Source organism: Lissotriton vulgaris, chromosome 4_1 (genome assembly GCF_964263255.1).
Source record: "Lissotriton vulgaris chromosome 4_1, aLisVul1.2, whole genome shotgun sequence".
NCBI lineage: Eukaryota > Metazoa > Chordata > Amphibia > Caudata > Salamandridae > Lissotriton > Lissotriton vulgaris.
Genome location: NC_141691.1, coordinates 1,792,891,030 through 1,792,902,946, shown reverse-complemented (window position 1 = coordinate 1,792,902,946; position 11,917 = coordinate 1,792,891,030).

Sequence of the window (11,917 nt, the reverse complement as noted above, 5' to 3'; positions counted from 1 at the left end):
AAGACAAAATCCTAACTTCTGTGAATACCAAAAGTAGTAAGTTCATTCTGTGAATGCCAAAAGTAGTAAGTGCATTCTGTGAATGCCAAAAGTAGTAAGTGCATTCTGTGAATACCAAAATAGTAGTAAATTTAGGATTGAGTCTTAAGTTCATTCTGTGAATCGGGCCCTGAGGCCCCAAGGTAAATTTCCGTTTTTTTAAAAACCCCAGTTAGATTTCCCTTCGATTTAAAAAGCAAATTCAAACATAAAAATGCAAATTAAAATCAGCAAGTCAGCCAGACAAGCGAAGTGCCAGTAGTTCACTGGCTCTGCCACCGCCCACTCACACTCCTCCTCAACAACTTTAGACTCTGCATAGGTACATACTTATAAGTACCAATAAAGAGAAAAGGTCTCATTGGAACCATTCAACATATAAATACTTAATCTTCATAGATATCTATAAAATATATTTTTTAATTGATTTTTATTGCTTACGTACGCTTACGGGACGACTTGCAGACTTCGCACCGTACGTCGTACGTACGTGCATGGTACGCGTACGGTAAATCTACAGTGAAAAAATAGCCTCTATCACTAATTTCTTATAATCCCCGGGTACCCCATCCCCCAGGGCTGAATAACAATGTTGCATCCCTGTGCTTTGAAAGTGACTCCGTACAGCACAACCAAATGGCTTGCCGCACACGCTCTGAGTCACTTTCCTTGTAAATCTGTCCCTTGTGAATTCCAGATTCACGATTTCTCATGAATCTGGAAATGTGTCTGGTGCTATGGGTGTTGCGTGGGAACACCCAAAGCAAAACCCATGGAACGCCCCTTTCAAGCAAAGTGCTCCATGCAAAGGGTCCATATTTACAAGGACAGGAAAAGTCATGCAATATGGGGCACTAAAATGCGCCACCAGTGCATCACAAAAAGTGACACACCAGTGGCACAAGGGGCTTATAAATCTGCCTAAAAGGCTCTAGCTTGAAGTTGTACATTAAAGTAGAAAAATTCACTGCCGGAATCGAAAAACTGTACCTCTCCAGCAATATGTAGTATCGACTTGTTTTCGATGTTTTATGTGTGCCTAAATACACCCACTTTGTCTAGCATCGAACAGAAATTAGACTTGCTTATATGATATATAAGAAATATTCTTTGGAATATTGCTATAACTATTTTATCAACAGTGCGCCTGCGATGTTGATGAAATGAGTCTGAGAAATACTTTTGGTGTGGAAGGTGTGTGCTGCATGGGGATTACATTACACATTTCATCATAACACAATCCCTTTTAGTTTAACACAATTTAAAACGAAGCAGATGACAATATGGAAACCAGAACCTTGCCTATTAAAAAGCTTTACATTATCATAGTATCAATTCAAGACTTTTCAAAGTTTGTTTTGGAAAACGGACTCTATCAAAGTACCGTAGCAATTCAATCAAGAGTAAGCGCTTATAATGCTTTGCCATAACTGGAATGGTTTGTTCCAAAATGGCGTAAATCCATAGCTTGGAGCAATGAAGATAATGTTGAGTTAAGTAGTTGCCCTTGCCAAGAAGAAGCTTGCAAAATAAACAAAAAGAAAATTCAATAGGAAAGATACCTCCTACTAAAATCATTCAACTAGAAAAATCCGTGCGTGTAAAACAGCAGTTGACTGTATATTTCATAGTTCTGCTATACCGCTCACAGCATGTTTTTTCATGTTCATGGGCAAATATGGCTATCCGTAGCTTACATTGGTTGGTCATGCATCACGGTGTTGCCTTGTTTTCGTCCCTTGGGCCGTTCATGTCTAGATCATTTTTAGAGTGAATGAGCAAATTTATTTATTTATTTATTTATTTATTTATTTGATTTATATAGCGCACTATAACCCAGAGGTCTCTAAGCGCTTTAATCACAGAAGAATTAAATATGACATATATATGGTCTGTGACACGTGATCGTGCAACACCCAGTCATCTGCTGTCCCATGTCTGGTGTGCTTGTTCTGTGAGGTCACTGTCCTATGGAAAGTATGTGGTAGCGTGGATGTAACATGTTCACTGTTCCTTTCATGGGTGGACAATACACTTACAAAATAGCAATTTCTTTTCTGGTAAAACTAACAAACGATTTTCATTTTACAAACACGGATGAATTCCACCAATCCATTAGAAGATTTTTTTTTAAACTGTGTTTTTACGACTTAACCCTATTTTAAACAAATGAGTACTTATTTTTTTTATATATATTAACAACCACAACGCTCCCAACACCTGGGTACATGCATGAATTCATAGACTATACAACGTAAAAAGTAAGCAGAGACAGGGAGCAAAACAATGCTGAAATTAACTGAGAATAATAGCTAAAGGTGCGTTTTTTAATTCTGGCAAATGTTACAAATAATTTCCTGCTGTATTTTGGTTGTTCTGAAACAGCATTTTGAAGTAATGCTATCATATCACGTGGGTCTGTAAGTAAAAGTAGTAAGAGCAAATGAAACAATGTATTTATCTGTAATCTTCATTACCATGAATCATAGTTCTCCTTGTCCCGGTCCCTTACAATATTAGGAGAACGGCCTCCCACCCAGGAACCTTTTGCAAATAAAACAACATACGTCAGTCCTCTCTCTATGGAGACTTATCAACCCCTCAATAAAGTTTCCCACTTCTTCTACCTCCTCTTGTAAGTACCAAGCAAAAACATCAAACAATACTGTAAGGAAGTGTAAACAAAAGGAAGGTGGGAGTGACATTTTACTGGTACGAGGATGACTATGATTAAGGATAATGAAGATCGACGGTAAGTAATTGTTGCGTTACCCATCATCCATCCTCCTCATGAGCCAAAAAACCTCTAAGAAGCCTACCTACTAAAGTAGAAATAGATGCCAAACCCTCCAGTGGGCACCTGCATACCCTAACTGCAGCCCACTGAGTATTGAGGTTATTAGACCTGACATCATTAGGGTGGTCTTCCCCCAAACGTTTTGCCTGCTTACCTCCTATGTTTGCTTCTTATGTTAGCCCCATAGGACTGTAAGCAATTTATCACTGCCTATCAGTGCTAAAGGGCATGGTCTTTTCCCCTAAAACATGGTTTGATTGATGTATCCACAATTAGCATACTTGATTTACTTGTAAGTCCCTGGTACAGGGCACTACATGTGCCCAGGGCCTGTAAATCAAAAGCTACTAGTGGGCCTGAAGCACTGATTGTGCCTTCCACATAAGTAGAACTTTAAACATGTCTGTGTGTGCAGTTTACACTGCGATTTTGACTTGGCGTTTACAAGTTGTCATAGGTGGTCTTGATTTTGTGATGGAAGAAGGCGCTGAGTCAGTCACAGAGGTCCTGGGAGGGTGGGATGTCAGTAGTCTCACTGTTGGTTTGGCAAAGTCTTTGATGATGCTGAAGAGTTCCTTGCTGTTAGGTGCATGGGTGGATTTTATGTAGTGGAGTGCTTTCTTCCTTGAGTATCAGATGAGTTTGTGGTCGGCAGTGGTGGCTGCCTTGAAGTTCTCGATATCTGCTGGGGTTTTTTTATGTTAATACTGTTATGTTAAGACTGGATTTGTAGAGCGCACAACTACTCAGAAGAGTATCCCGCCACTAAGACAGAAAGATGCAGAGGCCAAAGAAGGAGCATCGGTCTCGGGGCGGTCGGCCATTATACTGCTTGTTAGAACAGCCATGTTTTCAATTGTTTCCTGAAAACCATTATGCTCATGGCTTGCCTCAGCGAAAGAGCCAGCTTGTTCCAGAATCTAGCCACTAGCACTTGAAAAGAACATCCACCGCTGTGGGCTCTAAGACACTTAGGGATAACTATTAAGTGTTGGTGTGCTGATCTAAGGGATCTGTCAGGCACGTAGTAAGGAACTCTTCCACGGCTGTAATGTGCCTGCATGCCATGTAGAGCTTTAAAGGCAAGGTCAGGTGCTTTGAAAAGTATTCTGCATTAGACAGCCAGCCAATGCAGCTTCTTAAGGTGGTGGGAGATCCGGTCTCTGGGTGCGAGTCTCAGGACTGCCCTAGCTGCAGCATTCTGCACGACCTGCAGTCTGTTGAGCATAGACTCCGGAAGGCCCACACAGTTGACGTTGGAATAGTCCAATCTGAGGGTGATAAGGGCCTGAATGACCGTCTGTGCGAGGTCGGTAATAGGAAGAGAAGCCTACGTAGCATTTTCAAGAGGCCGAAGCACGAGCCCACTACTGACTGAACTTGGGGCGCCATAGATAAGGCCATGTGAATTTTCATTTCCAGGTTTTTTACAATCTTAACTGCTAACTGGGGGGAGAATTTCCATGGGCCACCATTGTTTTCAAGCGTCCAGAGGGGGAGGGGGGGGGGGGGGGGTACCGAAAAAATTATTTCAGACTTTTCCAGGTTGCATTTAAGATGGTTATGTCTGAACCAGGCAAAGATCTCTCTCAAGCATTTGTTAATCTTTTCCCAGTTGAACTTCTCCCCCTTCTTCCAAGTGAAGAGCAGTTAAGTGTCATCGGCATAGGATATATTTATAGCCTCACCCGCTTCCGCCAGGGTAGCCATGTTCAGATTAAAAAGTACAGGGCTCAAGATAGATCCCTGGGGCACGCCAACCTTCAAGGTCGGCATACTGGCCAAAAATGGGGGCAACCAGACCTCTTGATTTCTATCCTCCAAGAAGGAGAACCACTTCAACAATGTGCCCTTGTGTCCAAACTCCTGTAACCTCTGCAGGAGGAGGCTGTGGGGGAACATGTTGAAAGCCGCAGAGAGGTCTAGGAGTACTAGGACAGCTTTGCCACCTTTATCCTGGGTCTCCTTGATGGAATCAGAGACCTCCAGCAAAGCTGTCTATGTGCTAAGGTTCTGCCTAAAACTGAACTGACTCGGTGGAGAAGATTATTGGCTTCAGCAAAATCGCTGATCACTGAGTGAACATATTTCTTTATTATCTTTGCGAAGAAAAATAGCAAAGAGATCAGTCTATAGTTAGTTAAGACAGTGGGATCGGCCAAAGGTTTTTTCAGCAAGGGGATAATTTTCGCGCTCTTCCAGCTAACTGGGATCTGACCGCTAAGAAGACAAACATTCAGAACACTGTTCACTGTGGGATTCAGAACCTCCGTCATAGAAGCCAGAAATTTGGCAGGGCATGGATTCACAAGAGAGCCGGATTTAAGGCCCTTCATTATTGATAAGGATATCTCGGGGGACAAGGGAGGGAAGATGGAAAGGGAAGACTTACCGTCATGATTCTGGGGGGTGGTTAATGAGGAACCCATCATATCTTTCCTATCCAACCCATCAAAAGATGATTGAATTGTGATAATCTTCGTTTAGAAGAAGTTAGCTAAATTTTCTTTCAAGTCAGCTGAGGGAAGGGAGAGCCTAGTCACAGCGCTAGGTGGAGAGAAGCTTTTAACAATCCTGAAGATTTCTCTGCTTTTATTTCCATCTGACTCAATTTTGTATGCAAACTCTTCTTAGCTTCCTGTATTATTTTGTGATATTCTCTTAAGGCCTCTTTATAGTTCTTTTATTTTCCAAATTAAAATCTTCCCTCCATACTCTTTTTCTGATGTTTTCAATCCAGAACACATTAATAGAGCACAGGGTTGAGGGGGCGAGGGACAAGGTACCTTGCCTGATCCACTGAACAAGGGCTTCCGCATCCTGCTCTATGTTGCTGCTCAGTATAAGAGGGTGTTTATATCGAGTTCATCTTTGAGGACAACTGGGGTAATCTCGTGAAAAGGCCTAGATGTAAAGGACGGTCGTTTGAACTGGGTCAGTGAAGGCTTTGTTAGTTTTGGTAACTTAAAATCCCCCAAGTTGTGGTCTGACCATAGTAGAGATAAACGAGTCTCTGCCTGGATATTACAGTTGGCAAATACTTGATCAAGGGTATGGCCTTTGTATGTGTAGGGGTGAAGACATATGGGACAAGATTAAGCACATCCAAGGATTCCAACGGAGAGATAATCTCCGGGATATCCTGTTTGTCCCTATGTATGTTGAAATCACCCAAAACAAGAAAATGTTTAAATTTATAGGCCACTGGCGCGATAGCTTCACTAATGGACTTCAGAAAGTCCCCTGTGTGACCCGGGGGTCTATATATAAGGACTCCCGCTATGCACTGACAGGGGGAGAGGGTTGCCTGAAAACCGAGGAACTTAGCTCCTTCAATGTCTTCCATGGGAATGCAGATGATGGCTATATCCAATTTGATAATAATAGCAACTCCACCTCCCATGTTATGGAGTTCCTCCATAGCTTTTTGAGGCTCTGCAGCTTTGTCTAGATTCCTAAAGTTCAGTGGAGAACCAGCTGGCTTTCTTGGGATGTGGGTTGGGAGTTTTCTTGAGAGGGCAAAGGTGTTGGTGCAGTCGGTGATCCATATGTGTAGGTTACGGGTGGCGTTGGTAGGTTGTCGTCTGTGGCAGTGGGTGTGGAGCTGCGGAGGGAGGCAGTGAGTTGGTCATCGGAGATCTTGTTCCAACTCCTGCACTGGATCTGGTGTGGACGTCTGCTAGAGATGTTTGCTTTGAAGGTGAAGTGGAGGCAGCAGTGGTCCGAAAATGGGAGTTTAGAGGTGTGGCTGAAGGGGATGGAGTTTCCTGCTGTGAAGATGGGGTTGAGGGTGTGTCCTTCTGAGTGCATTGGTTCTGGTATGATCTGTTTGAGTCCAGTGTTGTGGAGGTTGTCCAAGAGGGAGGTGGAGTTGGCGTCTTGGTGGTTGTCGAGGTGGAAGTTGAGGTCTCCCAGCAAAGTGTAGTTAGTGGAGGTGATGGCATGCGTGGTGATAATGTCGGTGATGGAGTCGGAGAAAGGTGCATTGGGTCCAGGGGGTCTGTAGATGTGGGTGCATCGGAGGGTGGTGGATGGGTTGGTTTGTAAGTGGAGATGTTCCATCAGGTTGGTGTGTCCATCAGTGTAGGTGCTCAGATGGAGGTTGGCCTTGTGGGCGATGGCAATGCCTCCCCTTGAGCGGTTGGGGCGGTCCTTCTGGGTGATTTTGTATCCTTCGGGGATGACAATTGCGATGTCTGGTTCTGAGGAGTCATTTGCCCATGTTTCGGTAAGGAAGGGGACATCAAGGGTGTCGGTGTCCATGATGTCCCAGATTTACACATGTGTCTGTGGAGGGAGCAGATGTTGGTGAGGATGCATTGCAGGGTTTGGGGCATGGTGGAGTTGTAGCTGGAGGGTGGAGGTGGATCCTGGGTCTCGGCAAAGGTGAAGTAGTGTCGGCAGTGGTGGCAGGGGAAAGGTCCGTGGGTGTCGAGAGGGGACGAGAGCTTGCAATTGTTGTTTTTGTTGATGTTGAGTGCGTAGAGAGCAGAGGAGCTGTTGCCCTGGTGGGTCAGAGGACCAGGGTTCCTGGCGCTGGCCACGGTTGGGTCGCAAACGGGCACGACGGACTTGCCTTTGGCATACCTTCAGCACGCCAGCTGCGCAGCCGCGCAGGAGCTACCATTAAGTACGGGTCTTCCGGAGGGTGGGACAGCTGGGAGCAGGAACATGCAGGAGCAGGAGGGGACGTGGGGGCAGCAGCAGCGGGAAAACAGCTGAGAGGAGGCTGAAATGGAGAAAGAAAGAAGAAGAAGATTAAGTAGAGGAAAGATAAAGTAAAGTAAGGAAAAATAAAGTGAAGGAATATTAAAGCAAATTTAAGTGGAGAGAGAAAATAAAAATGATGGCAGGCAAGAGAGAGCAGAGTTCAACTGGCTGGAAGGCGGAGAAGAGCCTCGAACTGCGGTCAGCGGCAGGGGCACTGCCTAGGAGAGCTGTTGGTGGAGCTGAGGAGTGGGAAAGCAGAATCGCAAGGGGACAAGGGAGACTATTGAGTTGTCTGACAAAGAGTTGGTAATATTCTCTGACACTCTTCTTTCTAATAGCTTATTTATCAAAAAGAAATATAGTTGTGAATCTGCTTCAAACCTCGCAGAATAACATGTAAACTGTGAAAGGCCAGGATGATCTACGTGCCATGGACCTATTTTTATATATATGTATGTTCTTCACTAAAAATATTGAAACTGGCAAATAAAAATTTGATAAAAGAAGTATTTTTGATATAACCTTGTCCTGTGTTCTACTGAATTGTGTGTTCATGATTGTGACAATATTTGAAGAAGAAATATTAAGGTGAATGATTCCTCAAGGATCATCTTCTATGTGATGGATCTATTAGGGCGAAATATTACTTCATAATTTTTAGCAGTTTTAAGGTCTATGGTTTCAACTGCTTGCTTAGCTTTATTTGAAGTATCTAATCGTAGATCCTGTATAAAGTTAAACACCCCTCTCCCCCATAACTTTGGGCCTTGTGTGTTTATTAACATATCATGATTCTGGTCTAAAACCTTATTGTCATGAAAGATTGACCCATAATAATTGGAAAAAAATAAGAAAGACCCCAGTCATTTTAACCTCAATCCGGGTCTATCTTGCTTCTCAATCCCGGACTACCTCTTTCACCACCCAGTCCAAACAACTTGAAAACAGGATACCAGATCCCCGAACTACCCTATTAAATATGCTTGCAAATATTTCCTTGGCAGCGACAGTTTGGGAGCGTTGAACTTAAAATGGGTTTCCTTTAAAAAATATTACCTAAGGAGAAAAGGAACCCAAACAATGTCCCGCTTTTACATACATTTAAGAGACTATTTACATTACAGAAAATTATCTTTATCCTCAGAGACATTCCTTAAATGTAATCAAAACACCTTTGCTTAAAAGAAATTTTCTCCTGTCCTTATCTTTGTTTTTTCTCCGTGATATATCCTTGCCGATTGTTGCTGGATAAAGTTGACCCATATCCCTACATTCGACATTTACCACAGCTACCACCTCACCCCCTTCTCTCATTCTGCTCTTATACCTTACCCATTTCTGACCTGCTCTTGTCTTGCTCCTTTTAACTGCCTAACTCTCCTCCTCACATCTCCCCTTCCAACCTCCCCACCCCTGACCCCACTAAAGAGGCGAATGGCTCTTAACTCCACTCTTCAGCCCACCCACCATTTTTTGGCACCTTGTCCTGGCGCCTATCCACAAGCTTATATTCCCACCCCCTCTGTGATGCAAAATAATGCATTCACAACCTACCTGAAACACATTAAAGTGCTGGCAGTTTGAAAATAAAGTGCTTGTGCTGTTTATATCTTATACAGACTAAAAAATGCCCATCCATACATTAACTTATATCCTAAACCTTACACTTTGGCTAGTTAAGAATGTAAGAAAAAATATGAATAGTAATCGGGCCTTAAATGGTAAGCATCATTCTACATCACATCTTAGCCTAAATAGGGCCCAAAGTACCTAATACCAGAAGAGCCCTTGTGACAATGGAACACTTCACAGATATATGGGTATATTAACCTACTAGCAGAAACAGAAGTGCCATATGCAAAGTGCATGAGGTTACTTCTAACCATATATCAACCAACGGAACGCTAATTACGATCCGTAAGCTGATCCTAGAGTGCTATTATAACAAGGTTGCCCATTCCAAGTTTAATTGAAAAAAGTGCTATTATATAAAAGTGCAACATTTAAAGTGTATAAAGTTCTTTATTTGAGAGGTTTTCTATAGCGCTGGCGAGACCCGAGGGTATCGAAGCGCTTTACAGCAGGATGGAGAAAAGACGAATACAGGATAGTGGCACAAGGTAGAAATATTACAGTTCTGCTATACGTCTAAGGTGCGTCGTTTAAGTAGAGAGGTCAAGGGATCCGAGGTGTGTCATTGAGGTAGAGGGGTCAAGAGGTAATCTCAATGCATAGGGAATGCAAGTCTTATGCTGGAATTTTCTCTTAGCGGTGCTGAACCAAGGCGAAGGACTATAAAGTGCGAAAGGAGTCCGAGCTTTTCTACTCCTAAACTGAGAAAAATCCTAACTTTAAGACTTTCGATATTTACAGAAGGCATTTAGGAATCCTAAAGTTAGAAGTCCAAACTTCTGTGAATGAGTAAGTGCCTTCTATGAATACCAACATGGTAGTAATTTTAGGATTTTGTCTTAAGTTAGTTCTGTGAATTGGGTCCATCGTTTGGTGCTTCTCTGTGTGGTTGAGGGCTATCTCTGATGCCCTTCCTTAAGGCATATATGCCGTGATCCCAACAAAGTATGCTGAGGGTTTACTGCATGGCCTAACATGTCCACCACTGAAATAAACACATACTTTTCCTATATTATCCTAATCCCAATACCTTTTTTGGGTTCCAGAGTAGGGTACTACTTGCCGGAGAGCACTTTGGGCCCTTGGCAGGAGTAGTAAGTGCTATGTAATACAATTACAAATAAAAATACATACAAACTAAGTTTCCTCTTATATTTCAGGATGAAAACAAATCTGAAATCCTTAATGCAGGTGACTACATTGTCATTCTATTGCAGTGCAATCTGATCTTGGGTGACTGTGAAGAGTGATTTCTTTCTCATCGTCTCCTGATGAGAGCAGAGTCCATGATTCTCCCTTTTAAATACCCAAACGCATAGCAACACTCACACACAGGCCCTCACTCACACACTCAGACACTCACACTGGTACTCACAAACCCACTCATGTCATCAGAGATATCACGAGTGATGTCATCCGTGATGTCACTGAGCATGTCATGTGTGACGTAATATGTAAGGTCATAAGCAGTGCATTGCGGGGTATAAATTATGATTAGCTCAGGTAACTACACCTGCTAAATTTCCCTGGTTAATTTGATTGAAATCTGGGCCGAATTATATATATATATATATATGTTGGAGGAAAATAAAATTGCACTTTAAGAATTTACCTTTTGTTGCGGTCCGTTCCTGGTTTTAAAGCGCCGGGTGGACTTTTGCCCTACTTTGTGCTTTTCAAGGATTTGGTTGTCTCATATATATATATATATATATATATATATATATATATATATATATATTACCCTCGAACATTTCGTATTTCCAAGAAAAGATGCAGCACTCAAGGAGGGGTTATGAAATCTCGGTAGGATTTATTAGGAGAAAACCGCACAGACGCGTTTTGGCGTGAGCCTTCGTCAGTGTGTCAGTTGTGACTCAAGATCAACATGTTGATAACGTTTTTTACAATCAATGACATCAACATAGGACTGACCCCTCAAACATCAACATGAGCGCCATCTTGGAATGTCTATGTCAAACATTATTCCACATACGAAAACGAAAAAGGGTTTAACGTCCACTGATCAACTTCGTATTCATGTTAGGAGGGTATATTACTTTCAAAAATGTCACAAGATTTTGACAGAAAAATAAAGCTGTGGATAGGCTAATGTCCTATGTTCAGGATGTCCCATCATGATTATAGCATTCACTACATACTGAAAATAACACCACAGTTCATCTAAAATCAGCATTAATCAGATCAAGATATTCAAGCACTTACGAAATACATTATTGAAATTGCTTACGTTGATTCAATTATTAAATTCAATGTACTCGACTAAAAAATTCCATGTACTCGACTAAAAAATTCTCATGCATAAGGTTCAGTTCAAATCACAGTAACATTGTTTATAAAATGGCAGCCTATAAGCCCTGCAATAACATCTTAGATGGTGGTTAGGTGCAGGGCAGACCTCAGAAAAGGTAAAAGACAAAACAAAACAAACAAAAGAAGAACTTACAAATTGGAACAAATGATCAATGTCCCTTCTCTATCTACGTGTATGTATCATACCTCATATCGTATCCCTCACCCAGACGGAGATAGGGGATTATATATACAGTAAATCCAGTAGTGACATGATAATGGAGAGTCCCTATTCTGTTCTTTGAAGGGTCCCTTCCTGGATGGTAATCTAGTTGTTAGTGTCACTTTCCAAGATGGAATGCCATTTCTTCTCCACTGTTGAGTCCTCTAGGATGTTTGGTGGAGAGGTCTATGATGTACCTCGGT